General features: G+C 47.5%; 1 long non-coding RNA gene across 1 annotated transcript; it reads left to right on the top strand.

Annotated features, from left to right (window-relative positions):
• The first annotated feature begins 1,252 nt into the window (after positions 1–1,252).
• Positions 1,253–3,883, top strand: LOC309689173. Its single transcript, XR_014271293.1, has 3 exons — positions 1,253–1,496; positions 1,574–2,387; positions 2,546–3,883. It is a non-coding gene; the product is annotated as an uncharacterized lncRNA (long non-coding RNA).
• The last annotated feature ends 10,928 nt before the right edge of the window (positions 3,884–14,811 follow it).

Raw genomic sequence — 14,811 nt, 5'->3', positions numbered from 1 at the left:
AAATTGAGAATCATTTATACATGCCAGTGTCAGCAGCACATCAGCAAAACTGTCAAGCAGAGGTCACATATATCCATGCTTCTTATGGATGAGGCCCTAAGCCAAGTAGAAAATTGCTTATTTTCCAGCTCCAAAGGGATGTTGTATTCTCTGTGGCCAGGAGCAGACATCTATTCCTATGTACAAGCAGTAGATCAGCACTTTTATCAGAACTTGTCAGGCCCTGTTCTATGGAAAGAACTCTTCCTGTGAAATCACTGTTATACTGCAGTTAAACACAGAAACAACAGTATGATACAACAAAGGACATCTAATAAACAATTCACTTTGCAAATGCAAAGGGCGATGCAACATTTACAAATGATGTTATCAAATAATTCTATTTATTTGTTTTGGTAATAAGTTTTTTCCAATTGCTCAAGTTGGTGTGGTTTTGTCTCTTTCGCTATCATTTAAAACATTTAAACAAAATGTTCCTTTCCTAAGTCTACACTCATCATAAAACCCTTTCAAACACAAAAAGTTTTATAAACCCACCTTATTAACCTGTATTTATTTGGTTTTCAGTGTAGTAAATTGGCTTACGTTAAAGCTGTTATGCCATATATAACCACATATCTCATTGTGGTGGGTTCAGCCAGCCTCATGAGATTACATGGATTAAACACAGAACTCCTTCATCCCAAATCAATGTATATTTCATTCTTTACAAAAACATAACTGAGTTACATTTTTTTGTATTTCCCTCCAGTAGTAGATTCAGCATTTTCATTTCTCCCTTTTCAGTTCCTGCATATCTCACAGTATCATGAAAAGTTTAATTTAATCTTTTACCTTACTTTCTCTGCATTCAGTACAGCTTTAACCATTTACAATGAAAACATCACTTCTGTTTTTTTTTTTATCAGCAATGTGTCCCAGGAGTGTGACTGCTTCTCTCTATTGGCATATCAGAGAAGCTGCACCATCAGTTTCAAAGCCAAAAACATGCAGCAGCAGGGTTCTATCCTGCTTGTGTTTAAATTGCTGGCTGTCTGGATTGTGTCCAAAAAATGATGTGGGCTCTATAGATAACTGGGAAACTTTCTGGGGAAAACCCATTGTTGTTATTCGGAGCTAGAACCAATTATGTTTACATTATAAATGCTTCCCTTAGGCAGTATATTTAGAAGCATACATTTCATCATTTGCTATGCAGATGATATCCACATTTATTTATGTCAGGATCTGATGGTGCCCCGACCGGTCGACCTGCCGGTGTGTATATATTTGTGTGTGCGTGTGTGCCTCTCGCTCTGTCTTTCCCCTCCGGCTCCGCTGTGGTGTGTACGGAGGCAACCTAGCAACAGGGGACCCCACGACCCAGAAGTGCTGTCGCCCGGTGCTGCCGCACCTGCAATCAATTCACCAGCTGCTGCTAATCATCTACCATCTTGGGCAGGGCTATTTAATGGTGTGGCAGAGCGACAGACAGCGCTGGAGTATTGCTAAGCCTGGTAGTGTTACGAGCTTGCGTTCTCTCAGTGTTGATTGCTCAACGTATTCATCTCTGCTGTTGTTTGTGTGCACCCAGGAATTGGGATGGAGGATCCAATGGCAAAAGGAAGCACTTGGAGGAGAGGGGCACTCACTACCACGCATGGTCTGAGCATGGGAAAAAGGATGCACTGTCTTTATTCTGAGCTCCATGCCTGAGTCCACTCAGTAAACCATTTGGCTGGAGTATTCTGTCACCAACGTGACAGAATACTCCAGCCAGCCATGGACTCAGCGGACTCTAATCCTGTCCAACGAGAGCTCTCTGTTCAGGGCGAAGTTTTGGACCGCCATGAGAGCATGATGAAGCATATTATGACAGAACAATTGGCGATGCGACAGGTGCTAGCAGACCTCCAAGGTATGTTACTCACTGCCCCCAGGACTTCAGCTAAAAATCCACAACCCACTCCATCAGTAAGTGCGGCCGCAGCTTGCCCACTACCTCCTTCACCGCCACCTCCACCTAAGTGAGAACACACATTACCAGTCCCGGAGAAGTTTGATGGGGACTTAACTAAGAGTAGAGGCTTTCTGATGCAGTGTTCATTAATCTTCAGACAACAGACACAGGGTTATGGCTCAGATTGTGCTAAGATTACTCTTATGGTGGAATGTTTTGAATGTTCAACCTAATATCTCCTATCAAGATTTTCTAACCAAGTTCCGCTGTGTGTTTGATAAAGGGACAGACACAGATGGTGCCGCTAACCATTTGTTTACCCTGAAGCAGGGACGTAAGAGTGTTGCGGATTTCTCCATGGACTTTTGGATCCTGGCTGAGGAGACGGGCTGGGCGGAGAACGCACTCCGGGGAGCCTTCCTGAACTGCCTTAATGAAGAAATCAAGCGTGAGTTAGCTACAAAAGAGCTACCCGACACTCTTAGTGCTTTAATTAATATGTGCATTCAGCTTGATAATCATATGAGAGAATTTGGGAGACAGGCAGGAGAGGGACGGTGACCGGCAGGGGGCACTAATGCGCCTATCGGACTGCTTCCTTCTCAGTGGAGAGAGGAAGAAGAAGAACCAGCGGAGGATGAGGTACAACTGATGCAGCTGGGTTGGGCTCGATTCAGTACTTCTCATCGGAGGAGAAGACAGTGCACGGGTGAGTGCTTTGTGTGTGGGAAAAGGGGACACTGGGCCGAGACATGAGCAAGTAAAAGAATCCGCCCGCCAGTAGCAGTGGGAATACTGGCGAGTGCCACAGCTAACTCTGTCCCTCATCTCAGCTGTCCAGCCAAGTTGATTTTTCATTCCCTCACTCACCCTTGTACTGCGCTAATTGACTCTGGAGCTGAGCAGAGCTTTGTGGATGAATCGCTAGCTCTTAAATTAGCCTTACCCATTGTTCCTTTCCCTGAGCCTCTCCAAGTTTCGGCTCTTGATGACAGCCCGCTGACTATGGTTACTCACCGCACTCAAACCATCACACTCACCCTCTCTGGCAATCACTCGGAGCAGCTCAGCCTGTTTCTTTTTAAATCTCCTGATGCTCCTCTTCTATTGGGCTATCCCTGGCTGCAGCAACATAACCCGCAGATTGACTGGGCAAAGGGCCGTATTTCTGGGTGGAGCAGTCAGTGTCATGCCTTGTGCTTATGCTCCGCCACTCTGGGTGCGGCAGTTGCTAATCCCGTAGAGCCCGTTGAACCCCTTGATTTTTCTGGTGTCCCGCCTGAGTATCACAACCTGGCCCAGATTTTCAGCAAAGTCAAAGCCTCCTCGCTTCCGCCCCATCGACCATACGATTGTGGAATTGATTTGATTCCCGGCACTCCCTTGCCCACCAGTTGGCTTTATAACATCTCTAAGCCCAAGCGGAAGTAGATGGAATGGTACATTAATGATTCTTTGGCGGCCGGTATCATTCGACCCTCCATGTCAACCTTAGGCGGGGGATTTTTCTTTGTGGAGAAAAAGGACAAGATGCTTCGGCCGTGCATTGATTTCAGGGGTTTGAATAAGATCACGATCAAGAACAAGTATCCCTTGCCCTTGCTTGCGTCTGCCTTTGAGCTCCTTCAGGGCGCCACGGTCTTTTCCAAACTGGACCTCTGCAATGCTTACCACCTGGTGCGGATTCATGAGGGGGATGAATGGAAAACGGTGTTCAACACTCACCTTGGGCATTTTGAATACCTGGTGATGACTTTTGGGCTCACCAATGCCCCTGCTGTTTTCCAGGCTATGATTAATGATGTGTTGCATGATCTCATTAACCACTGTGTCTACCTAGACGACATTCTCGTGTTTTCCCAGAGCTAGGTGGAACATGTGGAGCACGTGAGGCTTGTGCGGCAACGCCTATTGGAGAATCGTCTGTGAAGGCCGAGAAATGCGAATTCCATGTTCCGACTTTGTCATTCCTTCCCCTTCTCCCTAAACAACCAAATGTCACTTGTTGCCATATCATATTTTTGATTGGCTGACATGGTAAACTCTAACACCAATAGGGAAGGGGTGTTTTTTCTTTTTTTTTTTTTCACTCGCAAGCGGAGAGTGTTTGCTAGTGCTGTCTGTAGAAAACGCAGTTTTTACCGTTCTTCCTGCTGTAAACGCCACTGTTTTGTTCAGAAAAAAACATTGCTTGTATTTTTTATCATAACTCTGGTTTTACGTGGCCCATTGACACAATTCAAAAATTGGTATATAGTTTGAAGTCCACACTTTCGAACCAAGTTGAAATGGAGACTCTGACGTGCTGCATCTTGTAGCTGTGTCGTCTTAAAGTGGTCATGTGATTTTGACGCGCCGGCGCATCCGGCGACCCCAGAGGGTTAAACCAACGGTCAGACAGAACGGGCTAATCAGGCGCTGGAGGCTATGCTGCATTGTGTCGTCTCGTCCAATCAGTCGACTTGGAGCAAGCAGCTCGCATGGGTGGAATATGCGTTCAACTCCAGCACGTCAGTGGCCACCAAAGTATCCCCGTTCGAGGCTTCCTTGGGCTATCAACCCCCGCTGCTTTCCATCACTGACAGGGAATTGGCCGTCCCATCTGTCCAGCTCCACCTGTGGCGCTGTCGGAAGGCGTGGTGTGCCACCAGAGCAGCCCTCTTGAGAACGGCAGAACAAAACAAGAGACTGGCCGATCGCCGCCGCACCCCGGAACCGGACTACCAGGTGGGCCAACAGGTATGGCTCTCGACCAAACACATTCCCCTCAGAACTGAATCAAAGAAGCTTGCTCCCCGGTTCATTGGCCCGTTTCCTATCCAAGCTGTGTTGAACCCGGTGACAGTTCGGTTGAGCCTGCCTTGTAATATGCGAACTCACAATGTTTTTCATGTCTCTCAGGTGAGACCTGTTCGGACCAGCCCACTGTGCCTGCCTCCCGGGACCCCGCCACCGGCCTGGATTATAAACGCTGCCCCGGCATACTCCATCACCAGCGCTGCAGTAAAGGCTTCCAGGTTTTGGTGAATTGGGATGGGTATGGTCCAGAAGAACATTCCTGGGTGCCGTGGTCCGCAATTCTTAATGATGCCATGGTGAGAGAATTCCGCCGCCGGCACCCTGACAAGTTTGGTAGGTCGCTGGGAGGTTCCCATTAGAGGGGGGGTACTGTCAGGATCTGACTGTGCCCCAACCGGTTGACCTGCTGGTGTGTATATATGTGTGTGCCTCTCCTCTCGCTCTGTCTTTCCCCTTCTGCTCCGCTGTGGTGTGTACGGAGGTAACCTAGCAACAGGGGACCTCCGACCGGAAGTTCTGTCGCTCGGTGCTGCCGCACCTGCAATCAATTCACCAGCTGCTGCCAATCATCTACCATCTTGGGCAGGGCTATTTAATGGTGTGGCAGAGCGACAGACAGCACTGGAGTATTGCACTAAGCCTGGTAGTGTTACGAGCCGCTTGCGTTCTCTCAGTGTTGATTGCTCAACATATTCATCTCTGCTGTTGTTTGTGTGCACCAAGGAATTGGGACAGAGGATCCACTGGCAGAAGGAAGCACTTGGAGGAGAGGGGCACTCACTACCACGCACGGGCTGAGCACGGGAAGAAGGACGCACTAACTATCATTATTGCACATTCGAACTGTTGTCAACCTTGCTTCACTGTAAATAAATGCACTGTCTTTATTCTGAGCTCCGCACCTGAGTCTACTCAGTAAACCACCGTGACAAGTTAAGTAACACACACCAATTAGTTAAAGTGCAGAAATGTGTTAAAGACATAAAAAAACCCGGATGACCTTTTATTTTTTGCTTCTATATTCAGATAAAACATAGGCTATTGTACTCAGCCCTAAAAGACTTACAAATACAATTAGAAACATCCTGTCTCAGAGTGACATTGAAAAACCAGTTCACACATTTATTACTTTTAGGTTAGATTATTGTAATTCTTAATTTTCAGGATTCTGGATTTCAGGATTTTCAGGACTCCCAGATACTTATAGAATGTGACTATTTCGACATCAATCCCACCAATGTAGACAGGGGAGGATTGGGATCTGTTTCTGCCAAAGTCCACCACCTCACCAGCTCATTTGTTTTGGCCATATTCAGCTGCAGGTGGTTCATCTCACACCACCTCACAAAGCGATGAATCAGTCCTCTGTACTCCACTGTACATAGCACTGGGACTCTCGGAGGTGCAGGCTCGGGTTGGATAGGTGATGGAGTACTCCACGCAGCTGGCTAGCACAGGCCTTCAGCACTCTGGGACTTATGACATTGGGTTCTGCTGTCTGCGCCTCTCCATCTCTCTTCTCACCTGAATAGGTGTGATATGCAGGCAGTTCTGGCTGATGGCAGGTGAGATGGTCTCTGGGGCTGCTGATGGGATGCTGGTAATGGGTTTGGCTGGTGGGGAGTAGAAGTGAGTGTGGTGAGGTGGGCAGCTGAGGGTTCTGATGTTTGAGGAGGGGGAGATGAAGTTTAACCTGTTGAAAACTGGTTTCACTCATTTGCCCTCTGCACATCCCCCACAGTTTCACCCATACCGTTCTTCTGGAGGCCAAAGATATCTCTCAACCCTCTCAAAACGGCCCTGTGTGCCTGTAATCTCTCCTCCAACTTCTTTCTTTAGGTGTTCTTGTTCTCCATAATCCATGGTGTGCTGGATGTGGTGTTTAGAGCTGCCTACCACTGGGCTGAGGGACGAAACCAGAAACTTTGAGATGCTATAGGTGATCGAGACAATTGATCTTAAAGGTAAACCCTGTTTATGTATCTTCGGTAAACCACACAGACTTGGTGTACCTTCCCCTTGGTATAGCCTGTGGTATGATATCCGGTCAATAGCATTGTCTTGTTCTAACTGCTTCAGACAATCTGTCATTCTCTTCCTGTAACCACTTCCTGGGTCTTGTTTCATGTAAGTAATTTTTGTCACTGCTCAGTGAGAAAAATACTTATGAGCCCCTGAAACATAATAGTCTTTCTGGTTTAACAAAACCATGCACCAACCCTTGTTTGCCAGAAGGATGATAATGTTGTTGTCATTACTAATCGATGTGAGTCCCTTCCTCTCCTCCATGCTGATGCTGGATGCTGGGGGATTTAGATTACTGAGACAGGCCAAAACTTTTGTCCGCAGTTACGCCCAGTTGTGCCCAAGTATGAATTCCAGAAAATGTTTGATGCATTAATTTTATTTTCCCTTAACACTTTTACAAACCAAAGTGACTTATCTAGCACCTGCTATCTGACTGCTTCATTTTCACACTCTTTGCCCACAGAAGAAGAAGGGGTGGATGCCTGTTGGTGCCAGAAATGACCACGGGATTTTTAAGGAAAACAGCCATCAGAACAGAAAGTCTTTTTTTCTTTATGTTGGCAAACATTCTCAAATAGTAAAGTTGAGTTTCAAACTGGCCTCAGACTGGCACACCATACTTCATCCAGATTTAAAGAACTCATTTGAGGAGACATGTTGTTCAGACCCTGCTGTGTTTACGTGTCCAGCTAAGCGCTTTGACACAACTATCTAACAGAGAGCTCCTTCACTTCCTCAGGACTGTGGAACTTGTGTGGAGAGTGTGAAACAGTTTGAAAGCAGCAACAGGCAAGCATGAGGTTGTGGCGTTGACTCAATGTGAATCAGTTAGTGTTTCCCAGCTCCTTGCCATTGTAAACCTTTTTCCTTTTCCTGCAAAAGTGTTCTCTATCATATCGAGACTATCTCTCTGCTCCGTTACATACTCCATATGTAAAGGGTAGGACCCCCCGCCCCCTTGGTTGTGGCGTGTGGATATTTCTTTAAGACACTCTGGCTACGTACTTATAAAACAGCTGTGCAAACGTGAAATCTTTTGATCTCTACTTTGTTGTGTATGTGTGATTGACTGGTGGTACCTAGGTGTGGTACTGTGTGTGTGTGTGTGTGTGTGTGTGTGTGTGTGTGTGTGTGTGTGTGTGTGTGTGTGGCAGTGGTGTTGGCTAATGGGAGCCTGTTTCGGCAGCCTAGAAAGTCATGAATGGGAGGATGGCCTCCTGGATCTGAACCCGAGTGGTGTTTTGTTGTTGGACTCCTGTGCAAACCACAGTTTGTCCATAACGAACACCATGTTCCAACATAACAGTGTCCGTAAGTGCATGTGGCACCAGGACACCCTAGCCATATTGATTCATCTGTTCTGGACACTCGGGTAAAGAGAAGGGCTGAGCTGTCAACTGATCACCACCTGGTGGTGATTTTGATCAAGTGACGGACAAGGTAAGCGACTCATGTTGTAACTGACGTCAGACGCCGGAGATTTTGGCGGAAAATTAAAGCAAATGGTAGTTTAGATTTGAACAAATTCATTTAAGCTTCAGTATTACCAAATACAGTTATCAATTGTCTTATAGCTAACAATATTTGTCTAAATAATCTCCAACACCCTGGAGAACAACGGGGAGAGTTTAGAGACTCTCCAAGATTATATTGATCAGTGCTTTCAGGATCTCGTGGTGAAGAAGGCCCAGAGTGCAGCTTCCCCAGGCAAATCTGAGACGCCGTCGTCGAAAAGACAACGCCCAGCAGATTCCCCCGGCACAACATCGCCAGCCGGCAAAGATATTGCCGACATACTGGAGTCAATCGACAAGCGATTGTCCAGTTTCGACGCAAGGCTGTCCTTGGTGGAGATTCTTCACCGAGAATTTAAACACTCGCTGCTGAAAATGCCACGCTAAGGGAGTCGGTGAATTGTCTCACAGAAAATGTTACCCAGCTCAATAGAGAAAATAAAAAAATAAAAGAAACAGTTATCGATCTACAAGCTCGTAGCATGCGTGATAATCTGGTATTTTCTGGTATTCCAGAAGCCGCTGGAGAGGACGCGGAGACCACGGTAAAAAGCTTCATCAAAACCCACCTGAAGCTGCCGGAGGACACGGTGAAGAACATCGTCTTCGATCGGGTACATCGCCTCGGCCCCATTCGGGCTACGGCCGGGAGACCACGTCCTATCGTGGCCAAATTCGGCCACTTCAAACAAAAGCAACATGTGAAAAGCCGTGGCAGGGAATTAAAAGGAACAGACTTCAGCGTGAACGACCAGTTCCCCAAAGAGATCTTGGAACGACGCAAGGTCCTCTTCCCAATCCGACGCGGCTTCATCCAGAAGGGCTCCCGCGCTGTCATCGCTGTGGACCGGCTGTACGTGGACGGACAGCTCCACTGCGACCCCGACATCACTCTGTGGCTGTATTAACCTCACACCAGATAAGAATCAGCTACATCCTTTCCCTATCCACTCACACTAACTTGCATTAACATCTGTTTAACTTACCGGTATCAAATCGCTTTATTGAACCACTAGCAGCAGCAATTAGACAGAATTCAGTAATTAAGGGCATAAAATGCAAGAACGTGGAACATAAAATCAGCCTTTATGGGGATGATGTGTTACTCTTTCTCCAAAATTCACAAACCAATGTCTCTGGGGTGATTGAATTGATAAACTCTTTTGCAAGAATATCAGATTACTCAATTAACTGGTCAAAATCTACAGTCCCACCGATTAATTGCTCCTTCCATAATTCCTCTTCTACACCACTGCAATCGGGAAATATAAAATATTTAGGTATTAATGTTTCTCCCAAGCTTGCAGATCTAACTAAATTAAACCATATCCCACTTTTAAAGAAGGTAGAAGGCGATCTGGCTAGGTGGAAATGTCTACCCATATCACTCATGGGAAGGGTTGCCGCTATAAAAATGATGGTCTTACCAAAAATAAATTATTTATTCTCAATGATCCCAACTAAACCGCCACAAGATTGGTTCAGATCTCTAGATTCATGTATGTCCAAATTCCTTTGGAAAAATAAGCCCTCACGTATAAGCTTAAAAACACTACAAAAGACCAAGGATAAAGGAGGACTAGAACTGCCTAACTTTCAGCACTACTTCTTAGCCAACAGGCTTCAGTTTATCTCAGGATGGCTAAAACATACAGTGGGGCAAAAAAGTATTTAGTCAGCCACCGATTGTGCAAGTTCCCCCACTTAAAATGATGACAGAGGTCAGTAATTTGCACCAGAGGTACACTTCAACTGTGAGAGACAGAATGTGAAAAAAAAAAAAAAAATCCATGAATCCACATGGTAGGATTTGTAAAGAATTTATTCGTAAATCAGGTTGGAAAATAAGTATTTGGTCAATAACAAAATTACAACTCAATAATTTGTAACATAACCTTTGTTGGCAATAACAGAGGTCAAACGTTTACTATAGGTCTTTACCAGGTTTGCACACACAGTAGCTGGTATTTTGGCCCATTCCTCCATGCAGATCTTCTCGAGAGCAGTGATGTTTTGGGGCTGTCGCCGAGCAACACAGACTTTCAACTCCCACCACAGATTTTCTATGGGGTTGAGGTCTGGAGACTGGCTAGGCCACTCCAGGACTTTCAAATGCTTCTTACGGAGCCACTCCTTTGTTGCCCGGGCGGTGTGTTTTGGATCATTGTCATGTTGGAAGACCAGCCTCGTTTCATCTTCAAAGTTCTCACTGATGGAAGGAGGTTTTGGCTCAAAATCTCACGATACATGGCCCCATTCATTCTGTCCTTAACACGGATCAGTCGTCCTGTCCCCTTGGCAGAAAAACAGCCCCATAGCATGATGTTTCCACCCCCATGCTTCACAGTAGGTATGGTGTTCTTGGGATGCAACTCAGTATTCTTCTTCCTCCAAACACGACGAGTTGAGTTTATACCAAAAAGTTCTACTTTGGTTTCATCTGACCACATGACATTCTCCCAATCCTCTGCTGTATCATCCATGTGCTCTCTGGCAAACTTCAGACGGGCCTGGACATGCACTGGCTTCAGCAGCGGAACACGTCTGGCACTGCGGGATTTGATTCCCTGCCGTTGTAGTGTGTTACTGATGGTGACCTTTGTTACTTTGGTCCCAGCTCTCTGCAGGTCATTCACCAGGTCCCCCCGTGTGGTTCTGGGATCTTTGCTCACCGTTCTCATGATCATTTTGACCCCACGGGATGAGATCTTGCGTGGAGCCCCAGATCGAGGGAGATGATCAGTGGTCTTGTATGTCTTCCATTTTCTGATGATTGCTCCCACAGTTGATTTTTTTCACACCAAGCTGCTTGCCTATTTTAGATTCACTCTTCCCAGTCTGGTGCAGGTCTACAATACTTTTCCTGGTGTCCTTCGAAAGCTCTTTGGTCTTGGCCATGGCGGAGTTTGGAGTCTGACTGTTTGAGGCTGTGGACAGGTGTCTTTTATACAGATGATGATGAGTTCAAACAGGTGCCATTCATACAGGTGACGAGTGGGGGACAGAAAAGCTTCTTACAGAAGACGTTACAGGTCTGTGAGAGCCAGAGATTTTCCTTGTTTGAGGTGACCAAATACTTATTTTCCACCCTGATTTACGAATAAATTCTTTACAAATCCTACCATGTGAATTCATGGATTTTTTTTTTTTTTTCACATTCTGTCTCTCACAGTTGAAGTGTACCTCTGGTGCAAATTACTGACCTCTGTCATCATTTTAAGTGGGGGAACTTGCACAATCGGTGGCTGACTAAATACTTTTTTGCCCCACTGTACCCTCTTAGATGAACCTTGGCTAGATGTAGAACAAGCACTTTGCAATAATCTAGAGATTTCAGATCTACCATCCAACGACATGAATGCTTTAAAAGCATCAACATCAGCACTTCTCTGACAGCATGGTGGGAGTTTCTAAAATTGACGGAGTCTTCATTAATCCCATGCAAACGTACACCTATCTGGAACAACCCTGACATATTACAAAACAATAATATGATAAACTTTTCAGATTGAAGTGGTAAAGGAATCAAATATTTAGAACATATACTAGAAGGAACAGAATTTATTTCATTTGACAGACTAGTTACACAATATGGGACCAACAAGAAAAGATTTTTAGAATATCAACAAATTAAATCCATAGTAAAAAAGAAATTTAAACTGGGTCAAGTTGAACTACAAACACCACCAAGTGTGGGTCAATTTCTTACTCTTAAAACCCCCAAATTACTATCCAAAATATACAGAATGCTTTCTAAAACAGATGAATCAATATCACTTCCTATTGCATAATGGGAAGCGGATTTATCAGTTAACTTAGACCAAAACTTCTGGTCTCAGATTTGCTTAAAAACCTTTCATCTAATCAGAAATCCCAGTCTTCAATTAATTCAATACAAAATATTACATAGAGTGCACTATACAGGTCATCGGATGTTCAAGATGGGCTTTACGTCTACCAACAACTGCTCACACTGCCAAACCAATTCACTGGACAATTACATTCACGCTCTTTGGTTCTGTCCACCAGTGCAGAAGTTTTGGCGCGAGATATGTGAGGACTTATCGAAGTGTCTGAAATGTAACATTCCAACTTCCCCCTTAGTGTGTTTGTTGGGCAGCTTAGATAATGTCACTTCAGAAAAGAATATAGCCCATATGGTTTTCACTGCCCTATGCATAGCCAAGAAAACAGTCCTCATGAACTGGAAAAATAAAAATAAACTTAATTCTAACCAATATAGAAATTATCTATTAGATTACATTAGTCTTGATACAGCCTCTGCCACCACATCAGATCAATTGCTCTGGGCTCCTTTGATCAGCTCCATCACCTAGTGGGGGGGGGGGAGGGGTGTCATAGTTTGGTCCCGCCTTCACTGTTGTGATTGGTGTGGGGGTAGGGACAGGCTTAGGGCGTCGGGGGGTTCCCTGGGGGCATCTTCCTTGGGGGGCTCAACCCGGGGTAGCGGTCATGGCCAATTAGGGGCTCTGTTGGCTCTTAGGTGACGGTTTCCTTGTGGATGCGTGCAGCGGGGCTAGGGGAGGGTCTGTGCTGATGGACGTGGGTTACTGACCTGGTAGCTGCCCCTGGGTGGGTCCGGGATGGGCGTGAGGTTCTGGGGGCGCTCCGGCTCTGGGCTGGGGCCCTGGCCAGGCCTCGGGGGCTTGGGTCCTGGTTGGTAGTTGCCAGGGTTGTGGGCGGGTGGGTGTATGAAGGCCCAGCCCTGGCGCAGGGTGCCGCCGGTGCGTCGAGCCACCTGGGGGGCTCTTCAAGTGGTGAGGGAGGTTGTCACATCTTGCAGGAGCTTTCAGGAACTCTCTCTGCAGGAGGGGGAGATACAGGAGAGGTGGAGGAAGATCGCAGCCTGGGCGTCTATTGTCTTATGTAGTCTGGAAGATGAGTGGATGATGGGGTGGGTGCAGTTTTCTCTGTAGTGGGGTTGGGTGGACTGTCCCGGGCTCTGTGGGGCCGGGCGGCGCTGCTGCACTGGGCCCCGGCCCGGATGGGCCTGAGCCCCCTTTCCCTGGCGGGTCGCGGAGTATGGGGGTGCCTACTGGGGTCAGCGGGGGAGCTGGCCCCAGGGAGGGGTCACTTGCCCCTCCCTTCCTTCCCTCCCCATCGCCAGCTGCCTCCCTCTTCCCGCTCCACCACACCCACACACGCAGGGCCTTGGAGTAGGGGTGTGTCACCAGGGTGCAGAGGAGGCATCCCCCCCTCTGTCCCCTTCTAGCTGCCTCTGCCTCAATTTTATCCCACAACTTAGACATTCACATTACTCACACTCTCATTACACATACATATAGGATCTTGGGGGTGGGCACGCTACACGGAATCCAAATTACCATCAGGGTGTACACCCCACCCCTGGCATCGTTGCCCACCTCTCAATTTTAAATACACGTAGACATTGAGGGCTAGCAGGAGGGGCTTTGCGCTTACCTGCTGCTCTCTGGCAGGTAGCTCCATGCCCTCCTGGGTTTTAAATGCACCTTAGAACACACATGCATCAACACTACAATGAGCGGGTGGAGGGAGGTTTGGAGTCTTCTCTCACCCCCGTTCTCTGCGGCCTGCTGGAGCAGGGGGCTAGGAGGAGGAGTTGGCCGTCTGACTGGGGTCTGGAATGTGGGGCCTCCCTGCTGCTGCGGAGTCGGGGCGGTCTGCTTTTCCCCACCACAGGGAAAAGGGTCACACCACCTGGGTCTGGGTGCAGTTCCCCCCTCCAGGGGCAAGAGTACCTAGACCCGGTTCTTAGAGTACGCTTGAGGAGTGTGATCGTGTGTACAGCGTCTCTTTATGTCTGTCTCCACGTTGGTTGAGTGTGGAGTAAGTGCATATGAGAGCATGAGGGTGGGAATGGATGTTTGTGTCTGTGTGTGCCTGTATGTCTGTGTCTATATGTCAGGTTGGGTATCAGACGCCACCTCTCTGGGGACATCTCAGGCCCTCCAAGGTTTGGAGGCCTTTCTCCCCCCACCACTTCCCCTGCCGGTGGCGGACTCCCTCAGATGTTGGTGGTTCTTTGTGTCCAGGGATGGGCGTCCGGGTACACACCGGCTCACTCCTTGGCGGCCGCTTATCGGGGCCTGGGGCTCGCTCGGGCCACTCCGGAGGTGGGGTGCCCCAGGCCAAGGGGCCGGGGGCACCCCACTATAAATTGATAATAAATAAATAAATAAATCCTCGGTCACTCAGGCGCAGCTCGCTGCCGGCGGAGCTCACGGGCGCGTCACTGCAACCCCCCCTGGCTTCTGCTCCGCGGCTGCTGAGTGATCACTCATCTGGGACTCTCCTCAGCTCCTTCTGGGACAGTGGCGCGGCTGCCCCTCTGTTGGTCTTCCTTGGTCTCTTGTGTTCTGGGGGCCTCTGGATGTCTGGAGTTTTGATCTCCTCCATACCTGCTTCATGCCCTGGAGGATGGGGCTGTGGCTCCCCCACACCCTCTAGCAGATCATTACATGAAGGAACCTTTTAAAAACAAGCGCGTCCATGCTCACAGGTGTACACACGGGTACTCACACACACAAA

The sequence above is a fragment of the Aulonocara stuartgranti genome, assembly GCF_965226115.1.
Source record: "Aulonocara stuartgranti genome assembly, chromosome: 15".
NCBI classification, from domain to species: domain Eukaryota; kingdom Metazoa; phylum Chordata; class Actinopteri; order Cichliformes; family Cichlidae; genus Aulonocara; species Aulonocara stuartgranti.
This window is presented reverse-complemented; position numbering and strand designations above follow the sequence as displayed.